Raw genomic sequence first — 14544 nt, 5'->3', positions numbered from 1 at the left:
GTGCTAGGAAGTGACGGAAGCAGCAGTGACAAAGCCGTCGCCAAACCTTAATATATGACGTAGGTATCTATAATATATTAATACGTGAAGTAAAAACTTTGTATCCCTTTTTACGGAAATTGTGCGGACGGAGGAGTATGAAATTTTTTACACTTAAAGAGAATATAGAGAAGAAGTGCACAAAGCTAATATTTTTTTTAAATAATGCATAAAAGATACATTAGATCAATAAAGAAAACATAACACACACTACATACCATGTATTTGACGCACACGCGCATGCATACTATTTATTGTCAAACTTTTATTCTTGACATCTGTTGTCAAATCGAGAATAGATTAAATGTTGTTTGTCTTTGTTAATCTTTTTTATAGTGTAGTAAGTAGTCTTGGCGAAATTTGTGATTATATAAGTATAAAATACAATCATAATAGTGTACAAACTTACAATTCCAATTAATTATAGTCGAATTTCGACTACTGCGGTACCTCTAGTCTCAATTATAATTTAAAGCGGCCATCTAAAGCTTCAACCGTTTTTTTTTTGTTTCATTAAATTTTAACCCTTTGTAGTTCCTACTTCCTTCTTGGTACATGCCTCGGGAATTTGAGTCGGCATAGCCACATATAAATACGGGTACATCGCAGTAGGCAGCGGCTTGGCTCTGCCCCTGTCATTGCTGAAGTCCATGGGCGGCGGTAACCACTCACCATCAGGTGGGCCGCATGCTCGTCTGTCTACAAAGGCAATAAAAAAAAAACATCGGGCATCTTATTTCTTAGGCCACGACGAGTAGTGGACACACGCAATACTTCGCTGTGGTTATCAAATAAAAGGTAGTTGACATACCCATTTCTTACAACTACTTTGGTACTGTCTATCTGATACAAGTAGGAAATATTAATGTTATTGCATTTTTGAGAGAGCACTGAGGAATTGAGTTTTAGTTTAGTTTAATTTAGTTAGGAGTTCAGTGAGGACCTTAGTTTGAAATTATACCGTTCTCCTTTTTACCATAGCATTCACAGTTTGCGTCTAATATCTGGAACCACTGCGCTCATCATTGCACTTTAGGCTTTAGTATGATCTGGTATTCCCCTCCTCGATGTTTCTTGAGCGGTATAATTTGTCATTCTTCAAATGTGGGTTGAAAAGGGAGGGTCTTTGTTGGGTTTGAAAGTAGAACAAAAATGACGACACTCAATTGAAATTATTAATTTGCTGTAGAATTTGTTGGATCTCGAACGATTAAAATAGGCATCCAATACTCTACTCTCCGGTGCGTGATCTGCTACACCCCGTTCCACTAAGAAAGCGTGAACATAATGTTTGTCGAGTACTCTCGGTCTCGGTACTAAGTACTAAATATAAATCAAATAAACACCGCAGTGGAAAGTTGAAAATTTCTTCACTTTCGTTACCGCGTTGTTTTGTACAAATAAAAGTTGTTTGATAGTCAATTTTCAATTACAATGACCTATAAAACAGAGAATTTAACGTCCAACTCAATTTACATAGCGATTAAAATTAATGTTACGGCGGTTTAGTTGTGCTCTTTCGACATACGACGGTGAGAATACCCCTTACAATTGGGCCGTATGTTCACTTTTGAAGGCAAAAAGCCTGCTGATATATGTACAGTATATACGAGATTAGAAATATCAGACGTCGATTTTTTTTCATGCCATTTGATAGTAAGCTCAAGGTGCTATTCTGGCTTCACGTTGAAGGAATAACATCGTGTAATAAAAATCAAACCGGAAAATTATAATTTGCATAATCACTGGTGGTAGGACCTCTTGTGAGTCCGAACGGGTAGGTACCACCACCCTGCCTATTTCTGCCGTGAAGCAGTAATGCGTTTCGGTTTGAAGGGTGGGGTAGCCGTTGTAACTATACTGAGACCTTAGAATTTATATCTCAAGTTGGGTGGCGCATTTACGTTGTAGATGTCTATGGGCTCTAATAACCACTTAACACCAGGCGAGGTGTGAGCTCGTCCACCTATCTATGCAATAAAAACAAAAAAAAAACATCGGCTACAATAAGGGATTTGACATCGATATTTCTACTAAGTATTTGAAGCACAGCTAATTGACTCCTACAAGTAATTGCAGATACCATGTACCATGAGCACAGTAAGTCAAGATCACCGTCAGACCATTAAGGTCATCGATAACGTAAATGCACAACTGGTTTCTTTTAAAGTCATTACTGCCATTAACTGTATCCAAAATATTTGTTTTGACAGGCTATGGTAGGTATGGCACATTCCATTACTTACTGCTATAACTTAAACAAAACGGAAACTGCAATGATATATGGGTATGTTTAAGATTTCAGGAGACAATCATAACGGACAACTAATATAAATAGAATGCTGCAAAAGGATCTAAGTTATATGAAATCACAACTATTGGGCCGTATCCTCATTTGTCTACAAGGGCAAAATAATCAACATGCTTATGAGTTATTGATGTTTTATATTGAAAATCACCCTATAAACGGAGCGCCTTGGTTCCTTAGGAACGTGGATCTCCACGATGACCTGGAGCTCGATTCAGTTAGTAAGTATCTGCAGTCGGCATCCCTGCGCCATTTTGAGAAGGCGGCACGACATGAGAATCCTCTCATCGTAGCCGCTGGAAATTACATACCCGACCCAGTAGACCGAATGGTAAACCGTCGACGTCGCCCAAAGCACGTCTTTACGGATCCTCCTGATCCATTAACGGTGCTTTTAGGCACCACAAGCACCGGTCACCGTCCTCGTCGAACCCGTCGCTTGCGACGAAGGGCTCGACGAGCGAACTAACCCATAGACACAGTCCACTGAGTTTCTCGCCGGATCTTCTCAGTGGGTCGCGTTTCCGATCCGGTGGTAGATTCTGCGAAGCACTGCTTTTGCTAGGGTCAGTGTTAGCAACTCTCCGGTTGAGCCCCCCGAGCTCACCTACAAACGTTAGGGCGAAGCTGAAATAGCCTTTCAAGGCTATCAGCATAGGAAAGAAAAAAAAAAAAAAAAAAATAACCCTATAAAGTATCATAATTAAAACTTTTCATCAAGCTAAATGACAACAATTACAACTAAAGATATCATGCGAAAAATCGTATGGGTTTTTAGCCCCAAAATGATGTCACATTTAATTAAGCTGCTTTTAGTCGAGTATGCAAAGTCTGTGCGAACATTAGAAAAATTAGAATTCCCCTATTCCGTAGATACATTCAGGTGTTTATAAACAAATAGAACCGATAAGATAATATGGAATAGATACCAATGAGTAAGACTGAATCACTTGCGTATGCCTTTGAGTAGTTTCCTCGTTGAATCAAAGAATATCTGTCATGAATGACAAAATGTTACCTTGTTGTATTTAATTGTGGTTCCAAATGGAAAAACCGCGTGTGGATACTTTTTACGCTTGAACGTTTCGGGCATATTAAACAAGGTATCCTTTTTGCTTACATTCGCATTGATGCTGAGTTTTTTCTGTTTAAATGGTATTAAGTAGTTATGAGAATGTGAATGCTGCATCTTATCTTGAGATGAGGTCTAAGTCTTAATTGTATTGTATAACGGTCGTCTTATGCTTCAAACCTGATCAGTCAGGTCATAGTTTCTGCCTATGCGGGCTTCCAAACACGTCCTATGACTAATAATAACGCCATTTATTCTTAGATTTATTTGATGTGTTGTCAATAGTGAACACATGTTTTGCTTAAGTACGTATTTCTTTAAAAAATATTGATATCAAATGTGCGGGCATTTGGCAATGAATTTAAAAACTGGTATTTAAAAAGCCCTCACCAATATGGTTTCAAGCAGTCTAGATTTTCGGCGTCAAATTTGAAATTCATATATTTTATCATTGCAATTTCTGTTGAGGTTGACAGCCACTTGGCTGTTGATGCTTTGTATACCGATTTTAACATAGCCTTTGATAGCGTGGATCACAGAATCCTCCTGCAGGAGGTCTCTGATAATGGTATTCTTTAGTCTTTGCTGACTTAGTGCCCATTTGATGTCCCGACCCGACAATTAATTATGTATGGTCCGGTTTTTTCGACCCTTTCTTGACAGTCATTGGTGAAGCACAGGGATCTTAGTCCACTGTTTTCCAAAATATTTTAAGGACATTGAACTGCTTTCACCACTGAAGACATTATCTGTTTGCGGATGACTCAAAGATTTTCATGGATGTAAAAAGCCTGTTAAATGTCTTGTTTCATGGTGCTTAGGCAACACTATGGGCCTCGATCTGGCAAAATATTACTACTGAATTAATTTCTCTAGAGGGAAAACTAGAACTCGTTACAATTACAAAATAAATCATAGTAAGTTAAAATGAATTGGCTTTAATAGGAATATCGATGTAGAAGTCGACAGGGAATTAAATTTCACCTCCATATTAAGAAAAACGGCCCAAAGGCTTTTGAATCACTCGACTTTATATTGCGGTACAGCAGGAACTTTGTTAGACCGTAAATAGAAAATTTACAAGTGTTACATGCGTCGATAATCCTCAGTGCTGAGGGTCGTGGCCTCTTCTAATGACTTTCTCCTGCATTCTCTTGCGCCATTCTTGCCTGTCCTCGGCTGTGTGGATAGCAACGTGGACTAAAGTATTGAGAGTGGAATCTGGAGTATAAAAAGGATTTATTAAGATGTTGAAAAAAAGTTGGGAAGGGTCTAGAACGATACGAATTTTTCGAGAATACTGTGTTACCGAACTTTATCTCCTTGAATTTTGTGTGAATTTGAACATTCTCCCTGAATTTTGACGAGCCGTTTATGTCAAGAAAGGCTTCGAGGCTTGCACGCAATGTGTGCTTTGGGGAATTTGCTAACACTGATACCTAGTACAGTTGATATTGATAGTTTTAGACGTGATGTTTACAGCCTTAACTTTACTCGATGAGTTTATTTGTAATATGTAATATAAAGTATCTGATAGTAAATGTAGTAATGTTTATAATAATAAAAATAATAATAATTTAATAAAATATTCATAGAATAAAAAAAGATGTGTGGTGTCGTGGGACACCGGATAGGGACGAAGTTCCTTATTATAAAAATATTAATTTTAAGTTCTATTCGAGGTATAAAGAAAATAATTATTCGGGTACATATATATGTTTTATTGATAAAAATAAAATAAAAAGCTACTTTACAAAGATATCAACTTTATTTTATGCACAATGATTTATATAAAATATACAAAGAAACAGCTATTTATATGAATAATAATAATAGCCGTCATCACGTAGACTATACATTAGACACTATATAGCGATCATACTAAGACTATATATAAATAATAAAAATCTTACATTACGGACGTTTTTTCCCGGCTAGGGTACCCCTCCGCATCGTCCCATAAGGAACTTCGTTCCAAAAATGAACCGCTCGTTTCACAACTGCTTGCAGTCAGTACCTATAGTTGTGTTGGTATTTAGTGTGAGATTAATTATGTGCTACTTGTAATGTAATAGGCCGATATATAAAATATTAGTATCAAAGTAAGATAGGTACATTTGGAAATACCTATAACATAAAAATAGCTTTAGTTTTTTCGAAGCAAAACTTTAGTTTTTGCGTATTCATGAGAAAGATCATTTGCTTTCATATATATGTGCATATCTTATATATTAATACGTGAAGCAAAAACTTTGTATCCCTTTTTACGAAAATTGGGCGGACGGAGGAGTATGAAATTTTCCACACTTATAGAGAATATAGAGAAGAAGTGTACAATGCTAATATTTTTTTAAAATAATACATTAAATCAATAAAGAAAACATTACACAACTACATACCATGTATTTGACGCACACACGCATGCATACTATTTATTGTCAAACTTTTGTTCTTGACGTCTGTGGTCAAATTGAGAATAGATTAAATATTGTTTGTCTTTATTAATATTTTTTATAGTGTAGTCTTGGCAAAATTTGTGATTATAGAAGTATAAAATACAATCATAATAGTGTTAAACTTACAATTTCAATTAATTATAGTCGAATTTCGACTACTGCGGGACCTCTAGTGTGTATAGTTATTTAAACCAAAATAGTCGTATCGTTTGATACAAACCTATTAGGAAATTAAGTCTCAACCCATGAATATAAAGCGTTAAACGTTAGACATAAAATAGAAATGGCCTCATAATTACATATCAAATTTACCGAAAATAACTAGTCAGGTCATAAGTATTGTCACACAGTAAAAACTTTTCTTTTAGAATGCTGGCCACAAAAAAGTTTATTGAATTCGAATTTCGAGTTGTTCATGAAAATAAAAATGTATACTTTTAGAATTTTACTCATTTTTAAATATGGAGTGGACGCTTAAAGAAGACCTTGTTGCAGTTATTGCGTTGCATCGTTGCGGTTACGCGCCAATTCAAATTTTTAACATACTGAAAAATTTGGATATAACCAAAAGATTCGTTTATCGTACAATCAAACGATACAATGAAGACTCTAGTGTAGATGGCAGGTCAAGAAGTGGTCGCCCTCGGTCTGTTAGGACTCCAGCAGTGATAAAAGTTGTGAAGGCGCGAATTCAAAGAAATCCCAAACGTAAGCAGAAGCTCTTGTCCCTTCAGATGGGGTTAAGCAGAACCACGGTGAAAAGGGTGTTAAATGAAGACTTAGGGCTTCGGGCATATCGAAGAAAAACAGGACATCGTTTGAATGCTCGTCCAATGGACCTGAGACTGAAGAGATGCCGCGCTTTGTTAAGCGGTACGCGGGAAAAAAATATCGGGAAATTCTTTGTACGGATGAAAAAATTTTTACCGTAGAAGAGAGCTACAACAAACAAAATGATAAGGTGTATGCACACAGTAGTGAAGAAGCGAGCAACCGTATTCCGCGTGTCCAACGAGGTCATTTTCCATCCTCGCTCATGGTATGGTTGGGAGTTTCTTATTGGGGCTTAACAGAGGTACATTTTTGTGAGAAAGGTGTAAAAACGAATGCAGTTGTGTATCAAAATAGAGTCCTGACGAACCTTGTGGAACCTGTTTCTCATACCATGTTCAATAACAGGCACTGGGTATTCCAACAAGATTCGGCGCCAGCTCATAGAGCGAAGAGCACACAAGACTGGCTGGCGGCGCGTGAAATCGACTTCATCCGGCACGAAGACTGGCCCTCCTCCAGTCCAGATTTGAATCCGTTAGATTACAAGATATGGCAACACTTGGAGGAAAAGGCGTGCTCAAAGCCTCATCCCAATTTGGAGTCACTCAAGACATCCTTGATTAAGGCAGCCGCCGATATTGACATGGACCTCGTTCGTGCTGCGATAGACGACTGGCCGCGCAGATTGAAGGCCTGTATTCAAAATCACGGAGGTCATTTTGAATAAACTTTAGTGTCATAAGAATCTATGTTTTGTTAAGTTCATTTTGGTATATGAATGGCTACATAATGAATAAACTTGTTTCAATTATTTTACATTAAACATGTGACAGAATTTATGACCTGACTAGGTATATATCTGCTAATTCAAGCTTGTATATAAGCTTCTGGTGCGTTGCTTATTCTATCGGTCACTGATCAGTATGTAATGTAAATTATAATTTACGTAATTACTGGTGGTAGGACCTCTTGTGAGTCCGCACGGGTAGGTACCACCACCCTGCCTGTTTCTGTCGTGAAGCAGTAATGCGTTATGGCTTGAAGGGTAGGGCAGCCGTTGTTACTATACTTGAGACCTTAGAACTTATCTCAAGGTGGGTGGTGCATTTACGTTGTAGATGTCTATGGGCTCCAGTAGCATCTTAACACCAGGTGGGCTGTGAGCTCGTCCACTCATCTAAAAAAAAATGTAAGCAACACGTGAAAACAAAAGTCGCAAATATTCATTTTCAAATGGGAGATTACAAAATACGGCCAACCGTACAAAGCAGTTAGCAGTTTTTGGCTTAGCTCATTTTGTCCAAACACCAAACCATGTCATGGTCGTACGACCGTCACAATGGAAATTTAACGCTTCACGCACACATGCTCGGGTAACTGCAGTAACCTAGTTTGAGTCCGCTCTGTCTGTCGTGGAGATGAGCTCCTTGAAGATTTCCATCAGGTAATGAAGTTTTGAGCAGTATGAAATTGGCGAAAAATTTGCTAATGGCCGAATTTTTTCGTTGGATTAAAGTGTGTATACTTATATATTATAGCATAGCATAGTATATTTTTATTGCTTAGATCGGTGGACGAGCTCACAGCCCACCTGGTGTTAAGTGGTTACTGGAGCCCATAGACATCCACACCGTAAATACGCCACCCACCTTGAGATATAAGTTCTAAGGTCTCAAGTAAGTTACAACGGCTGCCCCACCCTTCAAACCAAAACGTATTATTGCTTACGGCAGATATAGGCAGGGTGGTTGTACCCACGCGCGCGGACTCACAAGAGGTCCTACCACCAGTAATTACGCAAATTAAAATTTTTGCGGGTTTCATTTTTATTACACGATGTTATTCCTTCACCGTGGAAATCAATCGTGAACATTTGCTGAGTACGTATTTCATTAGATAAATTGGTACCCGCCTGAGATTCGAACACCGGTGCATCGCTCAACACGAATGCACCGGACGTCTTATCTGTTAGGCCAAGACGACTTCAAATTAGCATAGCATTTAGTGTACAACATAATTAATAGGTGTAATCTCGTATGTCCCCCTAATAAGGCGGACCACTCAGAAACACAGGCTTCTTCATGAGTGTAAACTAGGATTAAGATGATTATTAAACATGGAATACACGCAAGAAGTCGTTTTCCTGTAACACCTCTCAAAGTACAACATTTATAACAGATTTGAAGCAGATTAAATCTAGCTTGATTCTAGTAGTTACAATCAAAGCATTTAGTATCTCAGGCTGGTCTATTATTTTAGTTTCGCTCATTGCACTTACTGTTCTGTAATACCTTTTCCGGAAGCTCGATGAACTGTCTGGACCTCATTTATTAATTAAAGAAAATTTTGCTTTAAATTCAAAATGTTTACTTTTATGTGTACATTAATCTATCTAAATACATAAATTATTACTTAACTAGTCTTGACTGATTGCCTAATTCATTAACGCCGAGCCTAAGCCACTGGGACTACAAACTTGAGTTTTGGCAACAAGTTTTGGCAGTTAGCGCATTTTAATGCTGTAAGCATCCAAATCCAGCATTAGACTTGCGTGGGCAGTGAAAGAATAAAGAATCATCAAGGAAGGATATTTGGAGAATATGTCCGATTTGTGTAAATTAAGAGATGGAGTATAATAATACCGTTATTTTTAATGTAAGAAGCATAAATGCATAAATGCATAGTGTTCTTCAAAAGGCAGTTAGTAATCGGCCCGTCATGACTTACGCGAGTGTGGTGTTCGCTCACGCGGCCCGCACACACATAGACACCCTCCAATCCCTACAATCCCGCTTTTGCAGGTTAGCTGTCGGGGCTCCGTGGTTCGTGAGGAACGTTGACCTACACGACGACCTGGGCCTCGAATCAATTCGGAAATACATGAAGTCAGCGTCGGAACGATACTTCGATAAGGCTATGCGTCATGATAATCGCCTTATCGTTGCCGCCGCTGACTACTCCCCGAATCCTGATCATGCAGGAGCCAGTCACCGTCGACGCCCTAGACACGTCCTTACGGATCCATCAGATCCAATAACCTTTGCATTAGATGCCTTCAGCTCTAATACTAGGGGCAGGCTTAGGGACCCCGGTAACCGTACTCGTCGAACTCGACAAAGAGGTCGACGTGCAACCTAACCCATGCATCAGCCCGCTGAGTTTCTCGCCGGATCTTCTCAGCGGGTCGCGATTCCGATCCGGTAGTAGATTCATTCGCGAAGCAGTTGCTCTTGAGTTGTTGGGTCTCCTTCGGAGGCGCTCGGGCAGTTGTTAGCAAATCCCACCCCTCTTGGCTGAGCCTTTGCTCGCCCACCTGTCCTGGTGAAACTGGAAAGGCCTTCGGGCCACCAGTAAAGTTTCAATCATAAAAAAAAAAAAAAAAAGTTAGTAATCGGAACTACTCGAAGCGAAACAGTAAACGGATCACCAGAAGGGGAGCGGAAGAAGCGAATCACGAGTTGTAAAGGGCTCTTTTTTTTATTGCTTAGATGGGTGGACGAGCTCACAGCCCACCTGGTGCTTAGTGGTTATTGGAGCCCATAGACATTTACAACGCAAATACGCCACCTACCTTGAGATATAAGTTCTCAGGTCTCAGTATAGTTACAACGGCTGCCCCACCCTTCAAGCCGAAACACATTACTGCTTTACGGCAGAAATAGGTGGGGTGGTGGTACCTACCCGTGCGGACTCATATGAGATCCAACCACGAGTAATTACGCAAATTATAATTTTGCGGGTTTGATTTTTATTACACGATGTTATTTCTTCACCGTGGAAGCCGATCGTGAACATTTGTTAAATACATATTTCATTAGAAAGGGTGTTCTCTGTAGGTGTTCTAAGTGTTAAATAAAGTTTAGATTTGTACTTCGGTGGAAGTTTTATTTATCCTGAACCCCAGCGCGTAACACTATTATTCAGTACAATTTGACCTCATATCTCAAGATGGGTGTGGCATTCTTGGCGTAACGTTAATGGGATCAGTAGCCACATAATCTCTCATCTAGCGAGCCGTCAGATCGTTCGGACATCTAAACATCAAAACAGAACTCCAATGACGTATATTTGCTATTGGAGCCATGCAGGCGTTATGACTTTAAATCTGTAAACTCATATAATATTTGAAATTAGCAGTTGAATTACCCTCAGACACAGCCCACTGAGTTTCTCGCCGGATTTTCTCAGTGGGTCGCGTTTCCGATCCGGTGGTAGATTCTGCGAAGCACGGCTCTTGCTACGGTTCGTGTTAGCAACGTCGTCAGGTTTGAGCCCCGTGAGCTCACCTGCTCACCTACTAGTTAAGGTTACACTGAAATAACCTCTCAAGGCTCTCAGCTAGGTAGAAAAAAAAACAGTCGAAAAAAAACAGTCGAAGAGAAACAGTCACGATGGACCCGCTGATTCCAACTACTTATTTGAAGGCTGTAATTAATTATTTTCGTAAACGCTAAGCTTTAAAAATAGTGAACCCGATCACAAATGTTTTCGGTCGCCCTTAAAGCAGGTGAAACCATTGCGTACACTGTGCACTAGACACAGCCAATGAGCCAACAACAAAAACCATATATTTCCTTTAACACGTTGCAGATGAGAGATGTGGCGGCAATAAAACAAAAACAAAAAGAAAAAAGGTAAGTAGGTTTTTTTTTTTTTTATTTTTTTTTTTTATTGCCCTTGTAGGCAGACGAGCACACGGCCCATCTGATGGTGAGTGGTTACCGTCGCCCATGGACTTCAGCAATGCCAGGGGCAGAGCCAAGCCGCTGCCTAACGCTTAATACTCTCCACAAGCCTCTTTTAAAGAAGGACATGTCATAGCGCTCGGGAAACACCGTGGAGGGGAGCTCATTCCATAGCCGGATGGTACGTGGCAAAAAAGACCTCTGGAAACGCACTGTCGATGACCGCAGTGGCTCCAGGTAGTATGGATGAACTCTACTCCGGTGGCGGGCGGTGCGATGGTAAAAACGAGATGCCGGTATCATCTCGAACAATTCCTCAGAGCACTCCCCATGGAACATTCGGTACAAAATACAGAGGGAACCGAAGTCCCTCCGCAGACCCAAAGGTTCAGGTACCACCATCCTGCATATTTCTGCTGTGAAGCAGTAACGCGTTTCGGTTTGAAGGGCGGGGCAGCCGTTGTAACTATGTTGAGACGTTAGAACTAATATCTCAAGGTGGTTGGCGGCATTTACGTTATGGATGTCTATGGGCTTCGATAACCAGTTAACACCAGCGGGGCTGTGAGCTCGTCCACCTACCTATACAATAAAATAAAAAAATATATTTGCAAAATTAACCTCGTCGACATATAATATTTCCAATCATAAAATCTATTTATGAAATATTATATACCTAATTATTCTTTCCTCAATCTACTGTGATTTCGTTCGCCCAACAAATATTAAATCAAATCAATTTAATTCTATTAGCTGCGAATAAATTGTTCTATTCTAATTATATCAAAATAAGGATAATAATAATAGTGATAAAAATAATAATAATCTGCAATTTATTTATTTGTAATATATAAATTAAATATTCAAATCGTGATATATTTATTATTACTAGAGGTCCCGCAGTAGTCGAAATTCGACTATAATTAATTGGAATTGTATGGTTGTACAATATTATGATTGTATTTTATACTTCTATAATCACAAATTTCGCCAAGGCTACACTATAAAAAATATTAATAAAGACAAACAATATTTAATCTAATCTCAATTTGACAACAGACGTCAAGAACAAAAGTTTGACAATAAATAGTATGCATGCGTGTGTGCGTCAAATACATGGTATGTAGTGTGTGTAATGTTTTATTTATTGATTTAATGTATCTTTTATGCATTATTTAAAAAAAATATTAGCATTGTGCACTTCTTCTCTATATTCTCTACAAGTGTGGAAAATTTCATACTCCTCCGTCCGCGCAATTTTCGTAAAAAGGGATACAAAGTTTTTGCTTCACGTATTAATAAATTTATTATTATTAATAGCACAGTATCACTAAGTAGATGATAATTTCATCGAAACTTACATCGCGAGGGAATAATTAAATTTTAATTTAGCAAAAATACCCCGTTCATTTTACTCATTACTCCGTAATTAGTTTTATCTGACAAAATAATTATTTATTTAAGCCCCTCTAGCTTCTGGAATTTTCTTTAAATAACTTTAGTAAGAAATGTGTTTTTACCTGAATATTTTCGCCGACGAAAGGATATGAACGCCTACACATTATTAAAAACGGTAAATGGAAGCGATATATAATACAAAAGTAAAATATTTAGACTTTAGACAATAGAAAAAGTTGTTATCGGTAGGGTAGATACAGGGCAGGGGAGATACCACCACCCTGCCTATTTCTGCCGTGAATCAGTAATGCGTTTTGGCTAAAAGGGTGGGGCAGCCGTTGTAACTATACTGAGACCTGAGAACTTATATCTCAAGGTAGGTGGCGTATTTGCGTTGTAAATGTCTATGGGCTCCAATAACCACTAAGCACCAGGTGGACTGTGAGCTCGTCCACCCATCTAAGCAATAAAAAAAAGATTAATGCTTAGATGGTTGGACGAGCTCACAGCCCACATGGTGTTAAGTGGTTACTGGAGCCCATAGACATCTACGACGTAAATGCGCCATCCACCTTGAGATATCAGTTCTAAGGTCTCAGTGTAGTTACAACGGCTGCCCCACTCTTCAAACCGAAACGCATTACTGCTTCACGGCTGAAATAGGCGGGGTGGTGGTACCTACCCGCGCGGACTCACAAAAGGTCCTACCACCAGTAATTGACATTGACGTTGTATTTTATTTTAATTATATTTCTTTAACCTTTTGAACGCCATGTTTATTAACAGTGCTCTATGAGGCGCACTAAAGTAATTAAGTCGATTTCTGTTACTAAGCGAAGAAGAAAAGAAATCGAAGTTAGGCAATACTTTGGAATGGACTAGTACTAACGAACTTTTTTTTTTCCCTGCCTATGCTGATAGCCTTGAGAGGCTATTTCAGCTTCACCCTAACGTTTGTAGGTGAGCTCACGGGGCTCAACCGGAGAGTTGCTAACACTGACCCTAGCAAGAGCAGTGCTTCGCAGAATCTACCATCGGATCGGAAACGCGACCCACTGAGAAGATCCGGCGGGAAACTCAGTGGGCAATAATGAACTACGGAATGCACTACTCTTAAGCATCAAACAATCGTCCTGGCCGGAAATTTTCAAGTTCAGATTAAAATCGCACTACCTTGCACAATAGTATGGCTCCTACGATATAACTGTATAAGTTGCTACTTATTTTATTTTTTATTTACTTGCATGTTTTTAGCACTTATTTGTATTTAATCGTATGTAAGTCTATCTTATATTGTACTAGCTGACCCGGCAAACGTTGTGTTGCCTTAAATAAGATTTCTAGGGAAATTCTAGTGTAGAAAAAAAACCTCATTCAACCACATAATACCTCATTATAACCAAAAAAAAATTATCCAAAAAATAAAAATAAAAAATAAATGTTTGGGGTGGACAACCCTTATCACTTAGGGGTATGAAAAATAGATAGTAGCCGATTCTCAGACCTACTGAACATATGTACTATTGATACACAAATAAAACCAAAAAAAACATGGCTGAAAAATGTATAGTATTGTATAGCTCTCAAATATATTAAGTGTATAATCTATGATGTATAGTGAGTAAGTAAGACAGGAGACCGGCTTCGTCCTCATCCCTACTACGTGATATTTGCTGGATGAGTGGTGACACCTGGCGGGATAACTGATCGATTGATAGTTGATCAGTAGTCGACCGGCCAGGGCGGGAGATCAAATTGAATTTAAAAAAAATCATAATCAAAGGAACTTGAAATTATAAACTCTGAATAAGA

This window comes from Bombyx mandarina, chromosome 13, assembly GCF_030267445.1.
Source record: "Bombyx mandarina strain Sakado chromosome 13, ASM3026744v2".
Taxonomy (NCBI): domain Eukaryota; kingdom Metazoa; phylum Arthropoda; class Insecta; order Lepidoptera; family Bombycidae; genus Bombyx; species Bombyx mandarina.
Note: the sequence above shows the minus strand (reverse complement) of the source record.